The 25,868-nt window shown below is 44.1% G+C and overlaps 1 long non-coding RNA gene across 2 annotated transcripts in view; it reads right to left on the bottom strand.

Annotated features, from left to right (window-relative positions):
• The window catches only part of LOC109453610 (uncharacterized), a 45,381-nt gene that overhangs the window by 2,962 nt on the left and 16,551 nt on the right, over positions 1-25,868 (bottom strand). Inside the window, exons 5-10 of one of the 2 annotated variants that reach the window (XR_016018307.1) lie at positions 22,583-22,680; positions 15,978-17,426; positions 9,843-15,167; positions 9,228-9,309; positions 8,990-9,115; positions 541-8,862 (exon numbers count right to left, since the gene is read on the bottom strand). This is a non-coding gene — a long non-coding RNA (uncharacterized LOC109453610). Of the gene's footprint in view, positions 1-540; positions 8,863-8,989; positions 9,310-9,842; positions 15,168-15,977; positions 17,427-22,582; positions 22,681-25,868 lie in introns of both variants that reach the window. The other variant, XR_016018308.1, reaches the window with a different exon arrangement.

Below are 25,868 nucleotides of genomic sequence, written 5' to 3' on the forward strand. Positions count from 1 at the left end.
TCTTATAGATGCTAATATCAACATGAGGTATAAAAAAGGCAAAAGGGAAAATCAAGAGCTGTATAAATGTTATAGAGACACACGATGATGAGAACTGATATGTTGAAACAGGTTGTAAAGGATTTAATAACTGATCAGAAACTTGACAGAAACGGAAGCTGACTTTTCAGTCTGATAGAAACGAGAGAGGCTCAGCATCTCCCCTGGGCCCCCTGCCAAGTGGGTCGGAAATGCAAGCACAGCCCACAGCTGCCCCGACCTGCTGGGCTACACGCAGGGGGGAAAATGGGAAAAGGGGCATTTTTGAAAACACGGGCTTCCCTGTCCAGCCTGGCCCCCCTTTTCCCTACCTCCCTCCTTAAAATTTCTGAAAACAAATACAACCCCGAGCACAAGCCCCTTCGCCGGAGACAGCGAGCCCCCAACCTCACAGAACTTTACCTGCCACGTGTTCTTTTCCTGAATTACCTGTAAATCTCCCGTTTTTACATTTAAGACCTAACAGCCCACTCCTACCCTTGTCAAAAATGTTGTATTTACCTGCGTTTTCCTCACTGTCTTTGGAAATTAGATTTTTTGGAGAATTGCAGGTGCTCATATATTACAGCTCCTGGTCTCTGTCCGCGGGATGGAAGTGAGAAGGGGCGCGAGTCCTTTCTCTTTCCTGAATTTCCATCAGCAGAAGGAGCGGGCTTGGGCCTGGCAGTGCCGCACACTGTGCGGGAGCCCTGACAGCCTGTCGCCCCCCGTCCCGACCGCCTGTGCGACGAAGGCCCGCGCTCTCTCATTACCTTGTGACCCCCCGGCTCCGGGGGGCGGCGTCCTCTGCGCTCCGTGTGGCGGGGCCGCTGCGTCCCGGCCTGAGCCGGAAAGAGGCTCGTTGGCGTCTCACTATTTACACCTCACTGTCCCGTCCGGCCGATGGGCCCTTGGCAGGGGAGAAACTTTTGTTCATCCCGACAGACACGCCCTCCCGTGACGTGGGGGCCGCCATGTTTAGTTTATCGCGAGAGACCCCGACCTCGTGACATGGCGGGCCCACTGTTTTATCGCGAGAAACACACCTCTCGCGCGACTTGGCGGTGGCCATGTTTTGTTTATCCGAGGCCCCTCGCTCTCGGGACATGGTGGCGGCCATGTTTATCTCGAGAACCCCTGCTCTCGCGAGATTCTGGCGGCCATAGGGTTAGGGTCGGGGTCAGGAGTCAAGGGTCAAGCGTATCTTTGGATTCTAAGCGATTCATAGGTATCTATTTCTTCATATAACAGAATGGAAAACTGTGAACACCGGCTGAATAGTGACTGTAGCTGCACCAGCGTTTATTAATCTATTCTCTCAACTGTTCTGTACGTTGGGCGGTTGGGGGGGAAGTGTTCTGCGTGTATCATCTCTACAGACCCTCCGCTGGTTGCTGTATGGAGCCCATTGGATGTTCATAAGTTAGTAAGTTATGTCTAATGATAATATTCATGACTGGTTGCTGCCCAATAGTCAATGGCAAGAGCGCAGCACACAAAGCATTTTTCTTTTCGAAAGTGAGAAAATGTACCTTAGGGGACAGCGTGTGACCGTCCTTCACCATCTGTGATAGAAAATGCAGCACATGCCTCACCCCGAAGGGTCGTAGCATCAAAATACTGTCGTTGGCGATTCTGCGACTCAGCCCCGTCAGCGGCGAGGAGACGCGGGCCGTCCCGTCCTCCTTCCCAGCAGCTTTGCAGGGACGCGCTGAGCTGCTCGTCGCACCCCATCGGGCGCGGGCCTGCTGGTCCCCGAAAACCTACGGCTGACGTTGTTTCATGTCTGCACTTTTCATAGAAACTTTAAAATGTGTCTGTCCAGGAGGGAGTTTAGCTAATTCATGCGGATGAAATGTGTGATCATAAAAACTGTTTTTCAGGATCTTGTGGAACATTTGCCAAAATACTTCTGTCCCCGTAAGTGCATGACACTGTCACAGCCACCAAGGTTATTACGACAAGGTCTTCACGGTTCTCAGCTTGCACCGCCTTGCTTTTTAGTTTATTTGAAAATAATGTACCCTTGCGATTAAACGGCGACCTGCTAAAGGCGGAGCAATCAGACGCTAAAGAAGAAAGAGGTGAAACATCAAGTCTTACTTCTATTCTCTAAACTCTAGTCCCTGTAGAAATTCTGCCAGTGTTGTGTAAACACTCGAGTTCAAAGTGGGGTGTGGGTGTGTGTTTATTCTTGATATGGATTATTTTTATGTTAGTGAATAACTGTTACTCAGCTGGATTCTAAGTCCTCTTTATGATTTGCTTGAATTATTAAGTGTGTTAGAATCTTGTAGGAAGGGCTGCATGTCATCATTTTGTGTGTATTTTTCTTTACATGTAAATAAGCTAAAAAGAGGAACTGATTAATTTTTGGTATCTTGTCACAAGCATAGTTTGGTATTTGTAGGTTTGTGAAGTGATACTATTTCACAGATAAAAAGCAGGATATTTCCCCCAAAACCGTATCTCAGAATGCCACAGAAATTATGAAGCTTTGAGAGAGTTCGAGAATGGTGGACGAAGGCAGGCTCTCGAGTGGCTGCATCTACTTTCTGGTCACAGGTGTCCTATGAATGCGACATGGCACTTGAGTTTGTCACGTTTTAATGCAGTGCTTTTTGTAGTAAGGTTTTATTCTCAGAGTATCATCATTTCATCTACTTCAGAGTAACACAAATTCTGATTTATGAACAAAAATGAGTTAAATTCAAAAAATAGAGAACTGTGATTATAATAAAAAATCCTGAGTGTGTGTATTATAATTTCATGACTTCATTCTATCTCTATCTTCTCACACAAGTGGGATACTCCACTTTCCCTTCCCGACAGCGTGCTCAAAATGCAGAATGTGGTGACTGTTCACGATACCCAGTTTTACACACAAATTCAACAAAATCATGTTTTAGAATAAATTTTTTTCTCATAACTCCATCTAAACTGTATATTGTTTTTCCATAATTTCTTCTGATATTACACATACATCTGACGGTACAAAAAAATGAACATAAAAAATTAAGTAGGATACATTTTCCACAGATTTTCAGACTTTCACATAGAATCCTTTATACTCGTCCAGGAATTCATTCTCAAAATCCTTTCCAATCCAACTTCTTGGAAATCCATCATGTACATGTAAATCATTTTATACAAGCAATGATATAAAAATGAGGACCTGTTAAATGTGTGATAATTAACTGTCATAAACAATTGTAGTGTCAATTATCAGAAAGAGCTGTTATTAAAGAATGTTGTTGCTGTTGTTGCTTAAGAATTTTTCAAACTTTATTTCTTCACATAGCAATATCTGGTAGTCAAGCAATAGGCAGAATTGCTTATTAACTTACCAAATTTGATTATAAACAGCAAAATCTCGCACTCATTACACTGATTTTCTCGGAATGCATGAGAACATCAAAGGACTCACCGCAGCATTTTGGTGGTTCTGCCACTCTCCGTCTCCACATGTTATCTGCTTGTCTCCCTGACGTTCATACAAGCACTGGCATTGGTATTCAACAGATGACCCTGGAGCATATTCTGCTAACGGGAATGTGGTGATGCCTCTATTTTGAGTAGGTGGAGGGGGCTCACATTTTCCTTCAGACTCTAAAAAACGGTATTATTTATTTACAGTTCAAAGAAAAACGCAGGTTAACATAAGCAAATAAAAACAGCAAAATATGTAATATGAAGACTTGTGATTTCTGATGACAGAAAAGACCACTGACCAATATTCCATCCCTGCACTCAATTTCTTCTGGTCCCTGAATGAGTTTTCTTGACACAAAATAGATATTTTTTTCTCCATCCTGATAATTCACTGTAGTTGTCATTTTTTCAGTTTTGGGAATCTGAGGTGGAGGTGGACACCTTCGTACTTCTAAAAACATTAAAATTACATTTCTTGATGAAAAGTCCTAAGTTAAAAGGATAATTCAGTAAACAGAAATGTCAGTAATAATATATCCTAAAGACCAAATTATAATGTTATGGTCTTGTTTATGTTCTTCGGGTGTATGTCTTTTATTTTGCTTTTATTTTGTTCTTTGTTTTATAATGCTTGTTTTAATGCTATAAATATCGATGCTTTTGTTGTATCTCATAGATTTCAATGTACAAAGCAATCACTGCCATTTCATTTAAATTATTGTTTGTTGGTAAATTATTGATAAAGCACTTTTTAAGTTTTCCATATTTGTGAGATGGATGAATAAGGTACGTAGGTCTCTAATTCTGTTATTTTTGCTTTTAATTTGGAGAGCTGTTTAAGGACTTTTTTAAATTGAAATTTGTTTGGAATTCTGTTATCACATGGAAATGATCCCTTGTCTTTAATTGATTGTATTAAAATAGGACAACAGAGATTGTAAGACAAGGATTATTACAAATGTTATAAAGCATTATTTTATAATTACAAAAATTAATTCACAAGCACAAAGCAGCTATATAAGTATCAAAAATATTTCAAATAGACACAGCAAAGATGAACAGAACTAAAAAAGTAAATATCCAATTCCACAATTCTACTTATCAATACTGACAGCCTTCTTACTCTAATAGGACAGCGAGACAAAAATTTTTAAAAAGACATCAAAAAATTTTAAGTGTGCACCTTTTTAACTGCGTCTGAAAACTAGAGTCTACAAGTGCTTTTATATGAAAATGGAACCATCGAAAAGATGGAAAATGTGTGGTACAATAAACATGAATTTTAAAAATATGGACGTCTTACACAGTACAAGCTCTGACAACAGAATTACATGAGAAATCAATAAGAATGTCCCCCCTCCACACACAGTCTCCCTCACTTACCTGTATTGTTTTTTGTAAAACCTGTGTCCCCCACTTACCTGCAATCACCTTTGTATAACCACTGTTCCCCCTTACCTGTACCCACAGGTCTTTGCACAACTAAATTGACTGGAAATGCCACATTTACTGGGAGCTTCTCTTCCTGGGTGAGGCGATGGAGAGAATGAGGGGGTTACTCGGAGGTTGACATTCAGGAAATTGACTAGGGCAGAGAGAGACAAATATGGGATGGGTGACAGCTCCGAGGCAGAGAGTTGGGGTGCACATGGGAATGGTAACTCATGAAGCAGTAACGTACACATGCAGCAGATCTGGGGAGATATTGCTTTATTCACTCGGGAGAGACACCTGGGCGAAAAACGAGGCCAGCGATTCGGGAGTTAATGGGCAGAGACACTAATGAGATGAGACTCAGGGAGAAAGACGGGCTGAGAATGATGGACTCAAAGCAACGAAAGACACCACACAACCTGTGGTTTTGCTTTATTCACTCGGGAGGGGTACTGGGGAGTGGAGACTGGAGGGAATGACGAGCAGACGACGGCAGCCTCATAAAGGAGGAACGTACACCTTGCCGTCAACACGCGGACATTTTGCTTTATTAACACACGGAGTAGTTATTAAAACTGTCTTTGGACTTCACGACACAAAGCACCTCCCGAACTTTCCAGCAGGTGCTGAAATTCCGAATCTAGTCTCCATCCACAATGCATGAGGCTGACCCCAAAATACTGGAAACAATGGCGCTGAGCCATATGTCTATACCAGCAATTAGAGAGTAAGCAGGCCCCATGGAGAGTCCTTTCTCTCATTATAGAAATGACCCAGGCACCTCCTATTGGAGAAGGGTCCTACAGAAGACAGGGGGAGTGATAGTCTGTGTGTTTGGAGTGGACGTGAAGGTACAGAGTGATGGTCCTCACAGAAGCATAAAAGGACACACATAAAGGTAAGAGCAGGAATATGTGTCCCGCCCTCTGAGAAACCGCCCTGTCAGAACGGCCAGCTTCGTAAAGTAGCAAGTGTCGCCAACGATGTGAAGAAAAGGGAGGCCTCGTGCCCTGTTGCTGAGATTGAATATCGCTGCAGCCTCTGTGGAAAACAGTACGCAGGTTTCTAAAACATTAAAAATAGAGCTTCCTTACGGCCCAGCAATTCTACTGCTGGGTGTTTATCCCAACAAATCCAAAGCATGATTTCACAAATGCATCTGCACCCCTGTGGTCATTGCAGCATTATTTACAGTATTATTTACTGTATTATTTACAGTATTATTTACAATACTCAAGATGTGGACGCATCCTATCTTTCTGTGAATAGACGAATGTATAATGAAGTTATTGTGTATGTGTTTCAATGTTTTTACCTGTACGTGTGTGAACACACACACACACAACTGACTGCTCTTCACACACAATGGAGTATTCCCCACCCATAAAAAAAATGAAATCTTACCATAAAGTGTAATATACTGAGTGAAATAAATCTTCACACATTTATCATTTCACTTCTATGTAAAATGCAGAAAATAAACACACAAAACAGAAACCGACTCATACATACAAAACAAATCAACAATTTGACAGTTGACAAATTGGGTACGTGGGTACGTGGTGGGGGTCTATGTCAAAATGATTGAGAAGTACAAAATGCCAGGTATATAGTCCTGGGCTATGAAATAATGTCATAACTGCATTGTGTCAGACGGCCACTAGACTTCCGGGTGAGCACAAAGTATATAAACGTCTAATTTACCATGTTTTACACCTGAAACTAATATATGTTGTCAACTATAGTTTAAAACAAATTTTTTAAAGGGCAACATAGCAAAGCAAAACTAGCTGTTTTAGTCGTGAAACTTACATGGATGATTATGGCTTCATCCAATCTCCCCATCACAAATAAGTTCCATTCTTTTCCAAATCAGTTTTCAAGTTTATCTTTACTTTTTTTAAAACGTTTAGATGGGGGGCCGGCCCGGTGGCTCAGGCGGTTAGAGCTCCATGCTCCTAACTCCGATGGCTGCCGGTTCGATTCCCACATGGGCCAGTGGGCTCTCAACCACAAGGTTGCCAGTTCAATTCCTCGAGTCCCGCAAGGGATGGTGGGCTCTGCCCCCTGCAACTAAGATTGAACACGGCACCTTGAGCTGAGCTGCCTCCCGGATGGCTCAGTTGTTGGTTGGAGCGCGGGCTCTCAACCACAAGGTTGCCAGTTCAATTCCTCGACTCCCGCAAGGGATGGTGGGCAGCGCCCCCTGCAACTAAAATTGAACACAGCACCTTGAGCTGAGCTGCCGCTGAGCTCCCAGATGGCTCAGTTGGTTGGAGCCTGTCCTCTCAACCACAAGGTTGCCCGTTTGAGTCCCGCAAGGGATGGTGGGCTGTGCCCCCTGCAACTAGCAATGGCAACTGGACCTGGAGCTGAGCTGCGCCCTCCACAACTAAGACTGAAAGAACAACAACTTGAAGCTGAACAGAACCCTCCACAACTAAGATTGAAAGGACAACAATTTGACCATTGTTCCCCAATAAAGTCCTGTTCCCCTTCCCCAATAAAATCTTTAAAAAAAAAAAAAAAAAAAGAAAAAGAAACTCAGATTTAAAAAAACAACAACAAAAAAAACACGTTTAGATGTTTCTGAAACCTCACAATTACCCAAAAGAAAGTCATTAGTTAACAAATGGGGGTTTTACTTCATGGTTTTAGTGCTGAAGGAAGGCTTCCGTATATATACTTACTCACTTTCACTCTGTTTTTGGGATATTCCTCAGTCTCAGTGTGGCTTCTTTATATCCTTAGTTACAGTGCTTCAGTTCAGCTAGTGTTCAAATGATGCTGGAGGTTACTCTATAATTTATTGGTAATTTTGGTGTGACCCTGGGATGCAGTGGCCTATGTAGCATTTACCTAATCCACCATCTTGAAAGTCTATTTTTAATTTTTCAAGTGAATTGTGTTTTGTTGAGGAGTTTCAAACTTAGAAATTCCCATAAACCCCCAGTTGCCAGTATCATAAACATCTTACGTGAGTATGGAAAAATGAACAAACCCATTATGATTATTATTAACTAAAGTCTCCACTTTGTTTTAAATTCCCTTATTTTCTAACGAGTGTCCTCTTCTGTTTTAGGATCCCATTTACGATACGACGTTACATTTATTGTCAGCTCTGCCTCGCTTCTTCTGAACTCTAACCGTTTACTCGTTTCACAAATATTCCCCATACTTGTCACTGTCTTAAGTGTCAGAAGAGTTGCCAACTAGATTTTATGGCATTTGCGACTTCACTTGCCTGGAGAACAGCACTGAGGGCTGTTCTGCAAATGCCCATGACTCGTGGGCATGGCGTACGCCTGTACGGTCTGAATGACAGCCCCATGGGAAAGAGGGGATAGCAGCACGTGTGCCCAGTGTTGCTTTGGCCCAAGCTGTTTACAATATAAATGAGATGGAAATAGTCACCCTTTACGTGTATAAGCTTACAGCGCATTGATGGGCCTCCACTCATGCACGCAGAACCCTTCAGCCGCAATGCATGCCATCGCTCTTACTCATCTGAAGTTCAGTGATCAGATGTAAGGTGCTGGGTTCTGGGTGACGTGATGGGGAAAGCAGATAAACCGCTACTGGACCCTGGACCTGTAACTTGCTATCCATGTACACTGGACACCAGTACTTATACCCAAGGACCTTGTACGGAAACAGTGCCCATTATGGGATCAGATCAGAAAAATGGTTGTGCATGTTGTGTTTCCTTTTTTAGTAAGATGGACGTTAATAGAGCGGGAAGGAGGGAGTGAGTCCAAGCTTGCATTACCACAGCGGGGACCACGGTGGGCGGAAGGTGCAGAAACTTTCTCCCAAGTGTTTTCCAGGAGACAGAGAGGAAGCTGCCATTTCACTTGCACCGTCCAGGCAATGAAGCCGATACACACACCTCATTATTCTATAGGCCAATACACAGGTTTTCAGAACATGCCGAGGGAAGGTTCTTCTCAGTCCGACAGTGAATAGGATTGATACAGCCTAGAGAGAATATTGCTCCAAATGAGACACAATATCATGAATCTGACATGAAATAAAAATCTGACCTGGAAAAACAAGGTCAAAACACACGATCGTGTGAGGCCAGTACCTGTTGCCCTGTACTCACCATTTACATGTATGCACCATGGAGACCTGTCCTCTCCAATGACAGAACAGTAAGTACCTTCACTCTCAGCTGCGGCGATTCGTCACCGTCGTGACAAGGATGCACTCAAGGCCTGAAATGTTCGTTCTGCCACAGAAATCGATCAGCCGTCTTAGAACCTGTGCGTGTCTGTCTCACCCGCACTGTTGCCAGCTACGCCTTCGTTGTTCACGCTGAATACAGACCACATGGACTGTACCTGCCGAGGTTTGAAGTATGTCTTCCTTTTCTTTTGAAAGGCTTTCACTTAAATGTGAAAGGTTTGAAACACGGCTTCATTTCTGAATGGAAAGAAAAGGGGAAGAAAAAGTCCTCTTCGAAAAGCTGTGAGAACAAAAAAACTTGCACAATACAGTGTTTTAACTGCTCACTTATGGGCACGATTAGCGAGGAGTGGCTCTAATGCACAGAAAGGAAAAACAGATTTCAGTTCGTTTTACAAACTGTGCGGAGGAAAATCCACCTTCCCCGTGACTATAGCAGAAAAAACGGACCAATTCGTTGCAGCAAACACAGGAGCGGGGCAAAGAAATACTTTCTCTTTCAAAGCCCCAGCTTGACAGTATGTGTCTCTCTGAACCAGCTTTGAGACGGCTGTTAGCAAAACTCGGGGGCCGAGCTCAGCGCTTAGATATCAGGCCCCCAATTTCTTTTATGACTACTGACAACCTACTGTAACTGTCTCCCCAATGGAAATGGAGAATTTCAGGCCCCCGAGAAGGGCTTTGTGGCTGTGATTCACTGAAGTTAAACAGGTGACACTGCTCTCCAACAGCTGTCTGAAGCTCAAACCCACTATCGATCCTGCGCTCACCTTTTGTTGCAGACGCTCTGTCCAGCACACAATTCCTTGCCCATCTGCTTGTCGGCCGACTCCACGCTCAAGAATGGGTGCCTGGCCCATGATTCCAGCTTCCTTTTCTCTTTCTGAAAGACAAACTACAGGAACCACTGTAGATTTCTACCTCAACCCTAACGGAGAGACCAAATGCAAAGTCCACATTTGTCTACAAAAAGGAACTCGCTCATCCAGCAGCGAGAAAGAAGCACCAGGGATGTCACCTCCGTCTCCACGTCAGGGGCAAGTCCTAATGAATACAGATGAGCCCTGGGTGTCTTTACCAGGCCCCACAAAACCCCTCGGGCATGAATATCAGATGTCTGGCACATGGGCACACGTTCCTTTTCCTGGACAAGTGGTTTAGCACAAACACCCCTGTTTTGGTACTTAAAGAAGCATAAAATGTAAAGAGGGGGAAGCAGCTGTATGAAGACCATCTCTCCGTGACTGTGCAAGTTCCACTGCGGCCTCTGGGTCAGGTACACTCACCTGGATACCCAGGGCCGAGCCAGGGCCTTCTGTGCAGAAATCCAGGAAAACTCACGAAGCACCGATGCATGTCAAGAGCCATCGTGGACTTAATGAACATATCCTCTAGACTTCTATTCTTATCACGCTTTTATGTTTTTAAAATAATGAAACGAAACCAGCTAAAACACACAGCTAGAAAAACTATATACACTGAGGGTTACCTCAGGTATTTTGTGACCATATGTTAAATTCCAACCACAACTGCTGAATTTTCCTTTTCATCCATCCATCCATCCATCCATCAACCATCCATCCATCATATATGAATATAGTAAAATACAATTACACAACACACGCACATGTACTGGATACAGGGTCACCACCATCTCTCCCAGGGACTGTGTACAACGCCTGTTGTCCTTCCCGACCCTCCACACAGCGGGCGCAGGCCCTCATCAGTCACTCGCCGACAACTGGCTGTTGGTACAAATGCACGATGCAGACCTCATCCCAAGATGCTAAGCCTCAAAAGCTACCAGCACAGAAGTGAGCACGATACTGAAGATACTGGGAGAAGAACAGAAAGCTGCCTGCATGTTTCCTCGAAGAGGGCCTACTTTCCAGGCTAAGATGCAAATAGAGAGAAGTCAGGATACGTCAGGATGGGCGTCCGCGGAGGAACAGCTCAGGGAGGCAGGGCCCAGAGCTGGAAATCCCTTGCGACTCTTCGAATTCTTACAGCCTGGACCTAAGTGGTCACAGCCAGAAGAATTCACACCTTGAGTGACACTTTGCCTCAATACTCCAGTTCTAATGTCCAAACTCATAAATGGCCCCCCAGTTACATTAACAAGGAACAAAGCCCCCTCCCATGTATATCTGAGTTTGGAGAACAAACTAAGTTTTAATAGTACGTAAATATATTTCCTATTCAGGTACCATATCTCTGGAGATTGGGTTGTGAATTATAATTTGGGCCAGAATTCACACCTAGGAGTTTTTTTCTGCAGGCACAAGGCAGGTGGTGATAATAAGATTCTCAGCAAGGCTCATGGGCTTATGAAGGTCATATATATACCTGTACGTACCACACTTAGCACAGAAATCACCAATGACAGCGGAAACATGGATGGACGAGTAAAGAATTTCCAGGCCTCTAATGTGCTTCAAAGAATGGCTAAGACTGTTTTTGGAAAATAGCCAGATGAGGGTAGACAGAAAAAAAATGTGATTTACCTGTGTCGTTTTCTTATACCTGCGAATTCAGGAATACACTAATGTAAACCTATAAATATGAAATGTCCTTTGACGTTTCCCCCCTGGTGACAGCCATCAGTTTCACTCACCAAAAATTCCCACGTGGGACGAAGGCTCTTCCTGGAGGTCCTGGCGCGAGAACGGCTCATGTGGTTGGTTCCAGCCACTGAGCTGTGAGCCAGAGGCAAGTGTGACTTCCGGACCCTTCAGAGCTCTGCTAGGAAACAAACGGTGTTTCCAGCCACATTGGGGACTTGTAACCACAGCATAAACTGACCTATCCTGCTTCCACTCTGGGGACAGTTTATCAAACGTCCAATACGTGTTCTCCATGTGCCCTCCAAATCCTATTTATTGCACGTACCTCTCTCTCTTTCTCAGACCTGTCATTTAGGAGAAATCCATTTACATCCCTAAGAAAACCCTCTATTTGGATATGAAAACTTTTTTTTTTTTTTTTTTTTCCTGGCAATGCTACAGGAAGAAAATCCTCCCCAGGAAATCAATCCTCTTTCTTTACAAGTTTCTGGATTCAGGGCAAAGGAATCATGTTCCAGGAAGAGATCAAACTCCCTGTGTGCACAACCCCTTCCTACCCTCCCAACCACGAGGGCTGGGCCAATTAAAGTCAGGCGGCGACGTCCTCTGCACACTGACACTTACGCTGCCCATGTGTGCAGGTCCCCGCACACGAGTCCCCATTACAGTATACGCCACAGGAGACACGAGGACCACCTTCCTTGCCTCCCGAAGAGTTCAGTATGCAGTGGGATTGACGATCACAAATATAACAAAAATCATCCAGGAAATGGTCTAGTACTGACGACAGCAGGATTGGGAATCAGATGAGGGGTGAATCTTCTCTTAGCCAAGGCTACAGAGGAGAAGTGGGCATGTATTGCGATCAGTGCCAGCGAAAGTTCAATGGCAGGAGAAGTGGAACAGTACACAGGAAAACAGATGGAGACCGCCCCCGCCGCTGCAAATCCCAATTCTCCCCGTAAGATCCTGACACCGTGACAGGTCAGTGCGTCCTAGAGAGACAGGGATCCCTGCCTTCCCAGCAGCTCCTGCCGAAACTGCCACACGCGCATTTGGCACTGCTCCCAGCTGGGCTCTCAACACTGCAAGGGACGGCTTTTCCTAGTGGAAACCTCATTTCCAGGTTCAGTGTAATGCTGTCTCAATGCCGGCGCGCGTACGCTTAGCAAAGAAGAAAAAGGGAAGCCAGGAGCTGCCACTGTCCCCAAACAACTGTGCAATCTCTATGCAGCGGGCTCCGCCCTGCCTCTGTCCTCTTTTATAACAGTATACCTGATGTCAAAACTTTATTAAGACCCTGAGCCCAATAATACCTGGAAAGGTTTTCTTCTCTCGGTCTTATGATGCTCAGGGTATTATTGGGATAACATTTATTGTATTTTGGCCTGTTGATATTTTCCTAACTTGATTTATTATTATTTATTTATTTAGATGCCAGTGCGGTCCCTGGGACAGGAAGAAATGGTACTGCCAGGAAATCTGATAGGTTTGAGGAGGAGGTTGCCATAGAAACCACTTAGGTTTTGATGATGGGAGTGATGGCACACGTTCTGGAAGGAACTTAAAACTGTAAGGATATGTGATCCTTTTCGCGGCAGGGATCACAAAGGACCTAGAACCGAGTTTCCAAACAGTAAAACAGGGAAGCCATTGGCATTTCTCTTTCATGACACTCACCCCCCCCCACACACCTGTCACATTAGCCACTATTTGGATGCATCTAGCTTCTTGTTCATTTCCGGTGGAAACAGGGACGGAAATAATGAACGATGGAAGAAACGAGACAATTAATTAATCTTAAGACATTCTTATAAAAGCCATGTGGGACCTTCATACTCTCTTTTCGCTGCTGTGGCGAACAACTGGAAAACAAAACAAAACAAACAAAAACGGTTGTGTGCAGAACGCCTTGGGGTTTCATGAGAGTTGCAAACAACACTGCCACCACTCACTGACAGTTGTTAGAGAGCCTGAGTTCTCTCACTGTCTTTGCTCTGACACCAAACTGCGGCTTGATCTTGGGCAAAGCTCTGTATCTGCTGGACTTCTAGTTTCCTCGTGAACGGGTTAGACTGAAGCGAAGGGCACTTTGCAAATTGTAGACGTTATACAATACCGTTCAGCTTTGTAATTCCAGCTTATAATTACACATATGTTTCCCACTGAACTATATTCTAGGTTGTTTTTTTCTCTTGGTAGTTACATCTGGCTAGGGGACAGCATCTGCCACTCCCCACCCCTCCACCACACCCCAAAAATGTGACGAAATGTGTGGCGGAAGCCATGTGGGCGACAGAAGTGACGTGATGTGTGGCGGAAGTGGTATGGGTGACGGAAGTGACGACCATGTGTGGCGTAAAGTGGTATGCGTGGCGGAAGTGGACGTTCTTATGTATGGTTGATAAACATGTATATAAACATGTACATCCTACATTGTTCGAATTTCTGGAATTTGGATGCAACCCTCCCAATAGAGACCTCACTTGAGGACCCCACTGGAAATGAGAATCAACTGTTTAAAGTGACTGATTCTCAGGATGAAATGATTGGCTCAATGAACTATGGAGCAATGTACCAACTCAGCTTCTGGAATGTGAAGCTTAAAAGTTTCAAAGGAGGCACTGAGGGCGACCAAAGTTTTGCCTTTTGAAATTTTTATTTCAAGATGGATATATAGAAAGAAACTTTGACCCTCCCCATTTCCTGCCTAACAGATTCAAATCAAAAACCTCCAGGAAAGAAATCTTAACAAGTTCACCTAATGTGAGTCAGTGTGCTAGATGGAAAGCTGTCAACCAGAGCCCCGTCAGTTAGATACCAGCTGTGTCCCATTATTTCTGAGATGCCTGCCGTTTGCTAACACTCTTCCTCAATTACTTATGAGTCTCCCATTCTCTTCTCACTTCTGAAATCCAACACCCTTCCCCTGCTGCATTGTTCAACATGTCATTTATACTCAATGTTGGCATTTTCATGCTCATGTGAATCCCCCATCTACATGTATTGGATTTTTCCTCTGTTAAAATCTGTCTCTGTTAATTTGAGAAATGGGTATAAGATGTAGTTTGTAAACAAAATGGGCAGGCTGGACTGACTGGCTACGCAGGAGGGAAGGGAATTAAGGATGACTCCCAGGTCTCTAATGGGTCACGTGGGTCATCATTTCTGTCTCCACCGTGGCCTCAGCCAAACCGTGCGTAAGTCCTCAGCTACCCACTAATCATTCAGACGGCTCAACCCCGACCACCTCAAATTTCTATTATAATCTACAGATCACCGGCTTTCTCTTCCCTGCTGGTGTCAGTGGGTTTCCTCGACCAAGCCCCTGTGTTCCCTGACACTGCAATGTTAAACATTGTAGACGTTTTCTACCTGATAAGCTGTAGGCATCTGAGAATCCACAGTGTTTCTTGAAGGCCTTTTATTTCGAGCTGAACCCTTCTCTGAGGGACTGGTCACGTCAGATACCGCCCCGAAAAGAAGCCTCTTAGGAGACTGAATACTCTGGATGGGAGAATGTTCTCTGGTCTGCAAGTCAAAAACAGTGACAACATTTAATTGTTTTTCAAATTCTGCCCGCCCAACAATAATGCAGCCAATTCATACAAAAAAAGGACAATAAGTTTTGAGAGCAACGGTGGGGGGACTCCCACCTAATTATGTCACCAACTCAACGATTGCTGCCTTATTGCATTTCAGATAGATCACAATTAACCCCAACCCCTATGTGAAAACGTAGGCAACAAAAACAATTTAATTTGTAATGGTAAATACACATTTCTGATGATCTGAGCTAATGACGGATAAAATAATTAATGACACACAAAGAGGTATCACCTACCACCTGGGACACCTGAGCTATGAACCCATGGTGGAAACTATAGGTAAATTCCTCTTTCATGATAGGTTGTAAGAATCCAAAGGGAAGACTCTGATGACCACGGGCCTGCATTGTTCATGTGATAATTGCCCTGAATCTCAAATACAGTGGTTCTTGGTTTTCTAACGTAATCCATTCTGGAAGACCGTTCGACTTCTGAAACGTTGGAAAACAGCCGACAGCTACGCTTCAGGATCCTGCACTCAGCGGAAGCCATGTGACATGTTTGACTTCTGAGGCGTGTTCAAAAACCCAAGCATTTACTTCCGGGTTTACAGTGTTCGTAAACCGAAATGTTCATCAACGGAGACGTTGGAACACCGAGGTACCACTGTATACATCCCCGTTCTGATTCTCCAACGTCAAGAAACAAGATGTCCAATTTCATACTCCCTTTCCCCAAAACACTTCCTGCCAAGTTAGCGTGCCTTCTGAAGACAGGTAGGCACATATGTTACCTGACTTGTCCTGCTGGAGTGAGTGAACTCTTTGCACACTTCGAGACTTCTGCTGAGACACAGAGTAGAAGCAACCAGAATTTGTCCTGCTGAATGACAAATGCTTGATTCGAGGACTTCTTCTCAAACCTATTTCTACAAAACCAGAATCACAGTCACCAAGGAGACATGCAAGCCTGACATTTTCCCATGTGTGTGTGAAATGCGTAAAATGTATGTGACACTACATACAAGATGGAAATGTGACAAGCTATGGCTTGAGACTTAACTGTTGTGACAAAGCTAAGAGGGGGATTGGGATTGAAGGTATCAAGTGATGGTTTTAACAGAAATATAAGAAGATACACAGAAGTGTGTGTAAGAGTATGGACGCGTAGATGTTTAAATGGGCACCTGTAGAAATCTGAACATACATCCTTCCGTATGTGTTACACATGGAAGAGGCTAAGTAGTATATACGTACATCTGTGCAGACATATGTATACGTACCTACCTATATTTTCTGCTTTTTAAGGAGAAAACCCAGAAACAATGACTCCCAGTATTGATAACTACACCTACCAGACGTGGTTTAAAGAGACCATTAAAAAGTAAGCCACAGTTCTCGGAAGAAAAGGTTGATTCCATGGCTGAGGAACAATGTATTGTGCCAGAAAGTAGGGAGACGCTCACAAAAATAGGGAGACCTGTCAATAGGACGTAGCAGCAGATCGAAGCGTCATGTCCCCACCATAATAAATGAAGACACTACTGTCTTTGAATAAAATAAGGTCCCATGAGTCCATACCAACACTATCAAATAAGTAACAGACGGAAGGGGGAAGACAAGTTCTCCCGTACAGCAGAATGCCAGCGATTCAATATGGAAGGAATCATGGAGTTACATAAATCACCATTTTGCACCATCGCAGTGTGAACCGGTCTATGTAAGGGTTGTCAACAGGGCTAACATCGGGACGTTTAGATAAGAACAGAGTAAATACGCTTTGCAAGTATCGCCCTACGAGTTCCATACTAATTACACCGGGCAGTGGACGAGCTCTCAGACAATACCTTACCCTTCACCATTCTCAGTTACCGGCACTACTGTTGGGACAAAGCCCCGTGTTCCTCTTGCTCAGTGATAGATGCACTCAGAGGAACAGCACATAATTTATAGGAAATCCCTGCGAAGGATGCGTCACCCAGGTGGAGTCCTGGCAAAGGTCGGTACAAGCGCCTGGAGGACCTTCCTACAAAGGAACTGGCCTCTGTGTCTCAGGTGACTCAGGAATAACACAGACTGACTCCTCTGGTGACAGGACAGATTGGACAGCTGTGCCAGGGTTGAGAGCTGGAACGTGAGAGCCTCTGGAAGCCATGGCTGTGGTCCTGGCAATCCCAGGGTCGGGCGGGTGGCCAGGTCATCGTGCATGACGTAAGGTGCTTGACTGCGACCACACTCTGCTTCTGTAAGAACATCCGCCTGTAGTTAGGAAATCAACTCTGAAATATCTGGGGTTAAGTCAGCACAGTGACGGGAACTTACTCTCAAAGGGTTTAAAATATTAACAATAGACGGAAAGAGAAAACGCGTGAGTGACAGGGAAAGTGTTATGTTTCAGTGAATTTTAATGTTATTTTTATTTTTCACAGTTAAATGTGAAAAAATTTAATTTTCAGTGAAGTCACAAGCAGAAGGGAGTTATCTGTACTCTTCTGGCGTGTTTTCTGTAAATTTGAAGTCTTATCAAAATGTGTTTGTAGCAAAAGGAAAGCAGAGAGGCAGGGAGCGTGTGCACAGAGAGCTAAGTCTCCACAAGGTCACAAAATAAACCTAACGAGAATCTGTTCGTGAGAATTTCAGTTCTAGTCTTAATTCTCACGAACTTAGAATTGGATCAGTGGGGGCCACACCCCCTCCCAGGACAGGGAGAATTAAAAGGATGCCAGTTCTCCCCACTGGAATCTAAAAGTCCACGCAGTTCCACGTGGCAGTGTCACACCCTCTGTGACCTTGGAGCACTGCTGCTGCCTCGGCCGCCCTTGTGAAAACGAGCAGCTGCTCACATATGACCTGTCCAGGCCCCGGGGCCGCGACTGCCCCATGTGGTTCCTGAGAAACACTGTGTCTTGAGAGGAGACACGACTGGCTGGTGGTGGCAGGAGAGGGCGTGTGGACCAAGGCAGGCGAGAAGCCTGTCTGAGACCAAACTGGGGGCATCCATCCAAGGGAAGATCGCTCCAAACTGTTCTTGTGCCCCTTACCTTGCTATTTCTTTGTCAGCACCCAACATGCCACAGTTCATCAATCATGTCTGCTGTCTGTTCACTCCGCCTGCCCACCCCATCCCAGAATGCAACTCCCTGAGCGCGGGGAACTCGGTTTGGTTAGGTTTATACCCAGTGCGTAAAATGGTGCTTTATCAATATGTTACTGAATTTGTGAGTAAGGTGTACACGCGTGTGCACACACACACACACACACACACACACACACACACACAGTAGCTGGAGGGACAGGTTAAGAAAATGATCATTGTCTCTGGGTGACGGGAATGGGAGAACCTTTTACAGACTTTGTACCACTCGAGTTTCCCTATTAGTGAATACATGGCCTATTCCCCACCCCCACCCCCGCCATACCCCGAAATCTTAAAATAGAGTTAGAGTCCTATCGACTGTCTCGGTTAAGAAAGTTACAAAGGTCCACATGACCCCATTTTTCAAAGTGAGGACGATCAAAGAGGCACAAAAAAGCAAAAGCCCTAAGTATGGCCCAATAGTTCCAATGGGCTGTGTGCACATGGAGAAAGGACTGAAAAGAGCTGGTGTCTGCTGTGCGTCCTGCTACCTGAACAGTCTAGGGGTCCAGCGCCAGCCCTGGAAATGGCAGCGTAAGGCTGTGCGGTCGCAAAAAGCAGGCCCACAGGACACCACCAAAGGAAACCAGTACAAGTCCAGTAACCAACCCAAAGAAATGGAAACCTACGATCTGCCTGACAAATAATTTAAAATCATCACTTAAAAGGAGCTTAATGAGATAGATCTATAAATGAATCAGGAAAGACAATGCAGGAACAACATAAATTTAATAAAGAAATACAGCTCATACAAATGGGCTAAGGACCTGACTAAGTGTTCGTCCAGAGAAGATGTACGAAGGGTGGGTGAATATCTCGAATCACCGGGAAAGTGCCAGTCAAAGCCCCAGGAGACACCACCTTGGGCTGTTAGAATGACTGGCTTCCAAAAGCTATAGAAAACAAGTGCTGGCGAGGATGTGGAGAAAAAGGAACCCTCGTGCACTGTGGGGAGGATTGCAAACCAGTGCAGCCACAATGGAAAACATTATAGAGAACTATGGAAAAATTAAAAATGAACTACTGTATGACACAGCAATTCCACTTCTGGGTATTTTTCTGAAGAAATCCAAAACACTAATTTGTAAAAATACATGCACCCCGATGTTTACTGCAGCGTTGCTAGTAACAGCCAGGGTGTGGGAGCACCCTAAGTGTCCATCGATGGGTGAATGGATAAAGAAGTGGTGCACATAGGTTTTTCACTCCAAATTCCCCTTTTGCAAATCAAACTGATCCTTTTGCAAATCGAATCCATCCTTTTGCAGATCAAATTTTTCCACAAAAATGTTTTCTTAATCTTTGCACTAAAAATCCAGTGTTGTTATTGTTAAAATTAAACATCTTATTGCATGTATTTAATAATAAACATAAAATACTTATATTTAACATTAGAAATACTTATTTACTTATACATAGCTTCATTTATAATGGTTCTCCTGCCAAGCTCATGGTAATTTTATATACATATTTATAAAATAATTATGACAATCTGTAGGAGTAATAGTTGCAACAGGATGACTAATAACATGTAATGTTATTGGTTTGATGGATCAGCCAAAATATTTCTTGCGCAGAACTTAATTTTTGAAAACCGAAGGCGTGATCGAAAGTTAATACACCAGCTCGTGTGATCTTGCTAACGGTTAAGAGGACGAAATATTTCTCTAATTGCAGCAGTAAACATTCAGGGAATGGTGTGGCATGAAGTAATTGCACATTCTACGGCTACTTCAAATGTTTTCTGCGAATTTCTTTGGAGATTATTGCAGAAATTGGATGAAGGTGATCTGGAGGACGTGTGGTGGGTTTTGGACAATGTAAGCCTCCACAAAACCCAGGAAGTACGTGATCTTGTTGGTCAGACAAGCCACACTTTATTATTTCTACCACTATATGCTTCAATGATGAACCCCATTGAAGAAGCTTTTTCAAAAATTAAGTTCTGCATTATGCTAAGTGAAATAAGTCAGAGGGAGAAAGATAAATACCACTTATATGTGGGACGTAAAGAGTAGAATAAATGAACAAACTAATCAGAAACAATGTCTAATACAGAGAAAAAACTGAAGGTTGCTAGATGGGAGGGGGGTGGCGATGGGGGAGAAGGTGAGGGGATTAGAAAGCACAATCGGTAACCACAAGATTGCCATGGGGATACGAAAGTCAGTTTGGGGAACATAATCAATAATGTTGTAAAGATTCTGTAGGGTGTCAGATGGGCACTTGTCTTATTAGGGAGACCACTTCATGGACGGTTTAGATGCCTGACCACTGCACTGTGCACCTGAAGCTGAAGCTGAATAATACTGAATGCTAACTATACATATATAGTCAGAGGAGGTGGAGAGCAGCACAGGGAATGGCCAGTGGGACTGTAACAGCTACATACGATGTCAGAGGGGCAGTAGGTTGGGGGAGGAGGTTATCACTTAGTGAGGGATGTAAATGTCTAACTATTACATTGTTTTCTACATCTGACACTAATAATAAAAATAAAAATTGGGGGGAATTTCAAGATGGCGACAGCTGAGCACGTCTCCAGGAGTGGGGCTGTTCTGAGCACAGGGCCCGTGCAGCTTCCGCACAGCTCGCCCAGGAAGCCAGCCCCGGTGTGTACGTACGGGCATGACCTAGGTTGAGATGTGAAATTCTTTCTTACGATGGCTCACAGGCAGAGAAGTTGGAAAGCCGTTGTTCTAACGTGTGCTGAGATTCCCATGAAAGGGTAGCGGTTCGGAAGGGTCTGCACTCAGACACTCCCACTCCGGCCTGCCCACCGCCACCTTGCCAGGCGGCTCCACTTGCCCAGTTCCTGCTGTGCTGGTGCCCGGTTATGCCCAGCTCCAGGATTTCAGCTCTCTTATCTCTAGCTGTCCCTCCCAGGTTTACCGAGTCTGGGGAACACCCTTTCTGGGAGCCCCTTGGGGATTGCCTTGGACCCTGCTTATAATTACACGCTACGGCTTTTCTTATTTCCAACCCAGATGTCTCTCCTCAGCATTAGTCTATTTATTCCTTCTTAGAAATTCCCCCTGGATGTCCCTTGTGTGCTTGAGACTCATTTTCTACCTCATCTTTCCATTCCCCTCCAAACCTGCCCCTGTCCCTACGTTTGTTACTTTGGCCAGTGCCACCACCTACTGTTTACTCAGTTGTCCAAACTTAAAACTGCGGGTTACTCTTCATTCTTCCATTCTTCCGTCTCCTCCACCTCCTCATGTCCCCTGAGTTGCCAAGTCTTGTCGGTTTGGCCTCCCACGTAACTGCTTTGAGTCTGTTCTGTCTTCTCCAAGTCTAGCAGAGTCGGACTCCTTGGCAGGACATGAAGGCCCTTCACTCTGGTCTTTACCTGCATTCTCATCCTCAGCTCCCATCGTACCCACACCGACCCCTGCTCCAGCCACGTATCTGTTCCCCTAAGTTCTTTGGCTTCTCAGCTGCGAGAAATAGCACCTTTCCCTGACGCCTGCTGTCCTGGGGACATTTGGAAATGTGGTGGAGACGGCACAAGTCTAGTTATCACACTAACTGGGAGTTGCTTCCAGCAGCTACCAGCAGGTGGGGTCAGAGATGGTAAATATCCTGCAGTGAGAGACAGTCTCTCAGAGGTGGCCGTCCTGCTGAGAAACAGCACGTGCTGCTCCCCGCCTGTCCTTCGTACCTGACCCCCCCACTCCACCTGGGGAACTCTTGCATAGTCTTTGAGTTCCAGTCTTTAAAATGCCACACTCTCACTGTGAGGGATATAAATGTCTAATCATTATGCTGTTTTGTACACCGGAAACTAACACTAAAAAAAAAAATTAAAAAAACCCCACCACATTCTCTTTGGAAAAAACAATGAAGCTCTGTGCAAGAAACATTTTGGCTGATCCATCAAACCATGAACATTTAGTAGATGTTATGAATCATTCCATGTTACTCTTACAGATTGTCATAATTGTTTTATGAATATGTATGTGAAATTACTGCCATGAGCAGCAGCAGGAGAACCATTATAAATGAAGCTATCAGTAAGTAAGCATTTCTGATGTTAAATACATGTATTCTACATTTATTACTAAAACATGCAATGAAATGTTTAATTGTAACAATAACAACATTGGATTTATTTTGATTATCAAAGATTAAGAAAACATTTTTGTGGAAAAATTTGATCTGCAAAAGGATGAATTTGATTTGCAAAAAGCTCGCTTTGGAGTGCAAAACCTGTACATACGGTGGAATATTACTCGGCCATAAAAAAGAATGAAATCTTACCATTTGTGACCACATGGATGGATCTGGAGGGTATGACGCTCAGCAGAATAAGTCAGACAGCGAAAGACAAATACCATGATTTCACTTATATGTGGAATCTAAAAAAAGAAAGAAAAATCCAAGGTCATAGATACAGAGAACAAACTGACGGTTGCCAGATGGGAGGGAGTTTGGGGGGCTGGGTGAAAAAGGGGAAGGGATTAAGAAGTACAAATTGATAGTTACGAAATAGTCATGGCACAGAGAAAAGTACAGCACAGAGAAATGGTCAATAATATTGCAAAACTACGTATGGTGCCAGGTGGGTACTAGACTAATGGGGGGATCACTTTGTAACATAATCACTTATGTAAACGTCTAACCACTATGCTGTTCACCTGAAACTAATGTGAAATAATATTGAATGTCAACTGCAATTGAAAAATAAAATAACTTCCACAGAAAAAGATGTAGAAAGAACATATGACATACTTCAAGATACTGTCAGGATTAAAACTGTCAATGAACTATGCGTAGGTATAGAAGGAATGTATCTCAACATAATAAAGACTATATATGACAAGGCCATAACTAACATCATTTTCAGGGATAAAAGGTTAACACCTTTTTTCTCTAAATCAGAAACAAGACAAGGTCACACACACCAGTTTTTCAGTATAGCACAAAGTGATATTCAGAGCAATTAGGAAAAAGAAGGAAAGTCATTCAGTACAAAAGGAAGAAATTAAATTGTTTGCAGATGGCATGATGTTATATACAGAAAACCCCAAACACTCCACCACAAAGTCGGGTTACAATTACTAAGCAGCTTCAGTAATGCTGCAGCCTGGCGTCTCAGTGTAACCAGATGCTCGGGCATCGTGTGGAGGGTGAAGGGCTGCCTAGAAATGATTAGTTATCTCAACATTGACTTCATTTCAAAGCTTACACATTGTGTCCTGTGCGAGTTTGAAAAAACAGCCACAGGAAGACGTGACAGTCCTCAACTCCAGCTCTGTGTGTCCTGGGGAGTCATTCTCTCACCCTCCAAGTGTTCCGTGGTTTGCTGCAGTGTCCAGGGCTACGTCCCAGCCTGGGGATCCAGGGACATGAGACTGCCCTGTGTGTGGGCAGTGCCGAGGAGAGGAGAGAGGGCCGAGCCCAGAAGCTCTGCCTGGCCCCTAGCCATTGGTTACTGCTAATGTCACTTAGTCTATGGGTTTTCCTGTTCTGGACAGTGCATATGAACGAAATCATACAGTGTGTGGCCTTTTGAGACCGTGTGTTTCTTTTGCTTAGCGGGTCACATTGAAGCATGTATCACCATCTCATGTCCTTTTGTGGTGGGACATTATTGCAATACGTGTATATGGCATTTTTTGTGTCTCTGTTGACCATTGATGGACATGTGGGCTGTTCCCACCTTTGCTGAATAATGAAGGAAGCCGCGTTCATGTACAAAGGTTTGCTTGAACACCTGTTTTCGCATCTCCTGGGTACACACCCAGGAGTGGAACTGCTGGATATATGGCAAGCCTGTGTTTAACTTTCTGAGGAACCCCCAACTGTTTTCCACAGTAGCTGCACGAATTTACATTCCTACCAGCAGTGTAGGAGGGTTCCAAGGTGTCTACCTTCTCATCCACACTCGTTTCCTTTCCGTTTTAAAGAAAACGACTGGTCTGGGCGTCCGTGTCAGTGTGAGGGAGCGCCTGCCTGCCGCACTGTGGTTGCGTTTGCCCTTCCCTCAGGTCGGCTTCGGCTGATCAGCTTTCTCCGGGCTTGCCGTCTATTCGGATGTCTCTGGGGCAATATCTATTCAAGTCCTGTGCCCATTTGGGGGCAAGCGTGGTGTGGCTCTTTGCTACGGTATCATGAGTTATTCATGGCTTCTGGATGCTACATCCTGAAGACGTACAGCGTTTACAACCCATAATCCTATGGACAATCTCCCATTTCTTGAAGGGTAGGTTGGCCAGATCTAGAATTCTCATTCAGATTCAGCTGTCTGTCTCAATTAAGCATGATCCTGGTTGCTACTTTATTCCTTGTTTTTGTGAAGGAATGGACTTTGGAGTTCCCTTCTCTCACTTTTGCCGACATCAGCTCTCACTAGTCTTTCTTATGTGCCTCTCTGTTCCTGGACCTGCGCCGGGCAGGAGAATATAGTGGTGAAGGAGACAAATGTGGTCCCTAACCTCACAGGTCTTGCTGTCTCGTGTTTTCCCTATGAAGTAAAGATCTGTTCCTTTCCCTGACTTATACTCTCCATGGATAAAAGCTTTGGGCTCTTGAAGTCTGGATTCTAACTCAGGCATGGTCACCTGAGGCCAATCGTCCCACCACCCTGGGTGCTGACTGAGGATGCTCACATCATTTTTCCTTGGGCAACAGAGTTACTCCATGTATTAGAATTTATCATTCCACTGCTCCGAAAAGTCAGCCTGCTCACCTTCAGAAATGTTGGCCTCGGCTTCATAGTGGGCTGGTTAGCCCACTAGTCTGCCCATATTGTGTCTTTTCTCCATATATAGGGAATCAAGTTGATAAACCTAGTTTGACTTCCCAGTGTGAGCAAGAAAATAAAGCGGTAACAGAGGAAGGGGGAATTCTCAAAGGCACCTGTCCAGGTGAGGGCCAGGTCACCATGAGTGCTTGTGAGGAACAGCTCTGGCCACTGAGTCAGGAGCTGGGAGTATTACAGTAAGAAATGTCAATCATAGCAGAAAAACAAATTAAGAAAACAGTCCCATTTACAATTGCATCAAAAAAAAATAAAATACTTTGGAATAAATTTAACCAAGGAAGTAAAAGACCTCTACTCAGAAAATCAGAAGACACTGAAGAGAGAAATTAGAGAAGATGCAAATGAATGGAAACATACACCACGCTCATAGATAGGAAGAATTCAAATAGTTAACATGTCCACATTACCCAAAGCAATCTATAGATTCAATGCACTCCCTGTCAAAATACCAACGGCATTTTTTTCACAGAACTACAACAAATAATGCTAATATTTCTATGGAACCATAAAAGACCCCGAATACCTACGGAAATCCTGAGAAAGAAGAACAAAGCTGGAGGTGTCACACTACCTGATATCAAACTATACTACAAGGCTGTAGTCATCAAAACAGCATGGTACGGGCAGAAAAACAGACACATAGATCAATGGAACAGAATAGAGAGCCCAGAAATAAATCCATGCTTATATGGTTATTTACTCTATGACAATGGAAGCAAGAATTCACAATGGGGTAAAGACAGTCTATTTGATAAATGGTGCTTGGAAAACTGGATACAT

The sequence above is a fragment of the Rhinolophus sinicus genome, chromosome 13 (assembly GCF_057876585.1).
Source record: "Rhinolophus sinicus isolate RSI-liver-muscle chromosome 13, RSI-T2T, whole genome shotgun sequence".
NCBI lineage: Eukaryota > Metazoa > Chordata > Mammalia > Chiroptera > Rhinolophidae > Rhinolophus > Rhinolophus sinicus.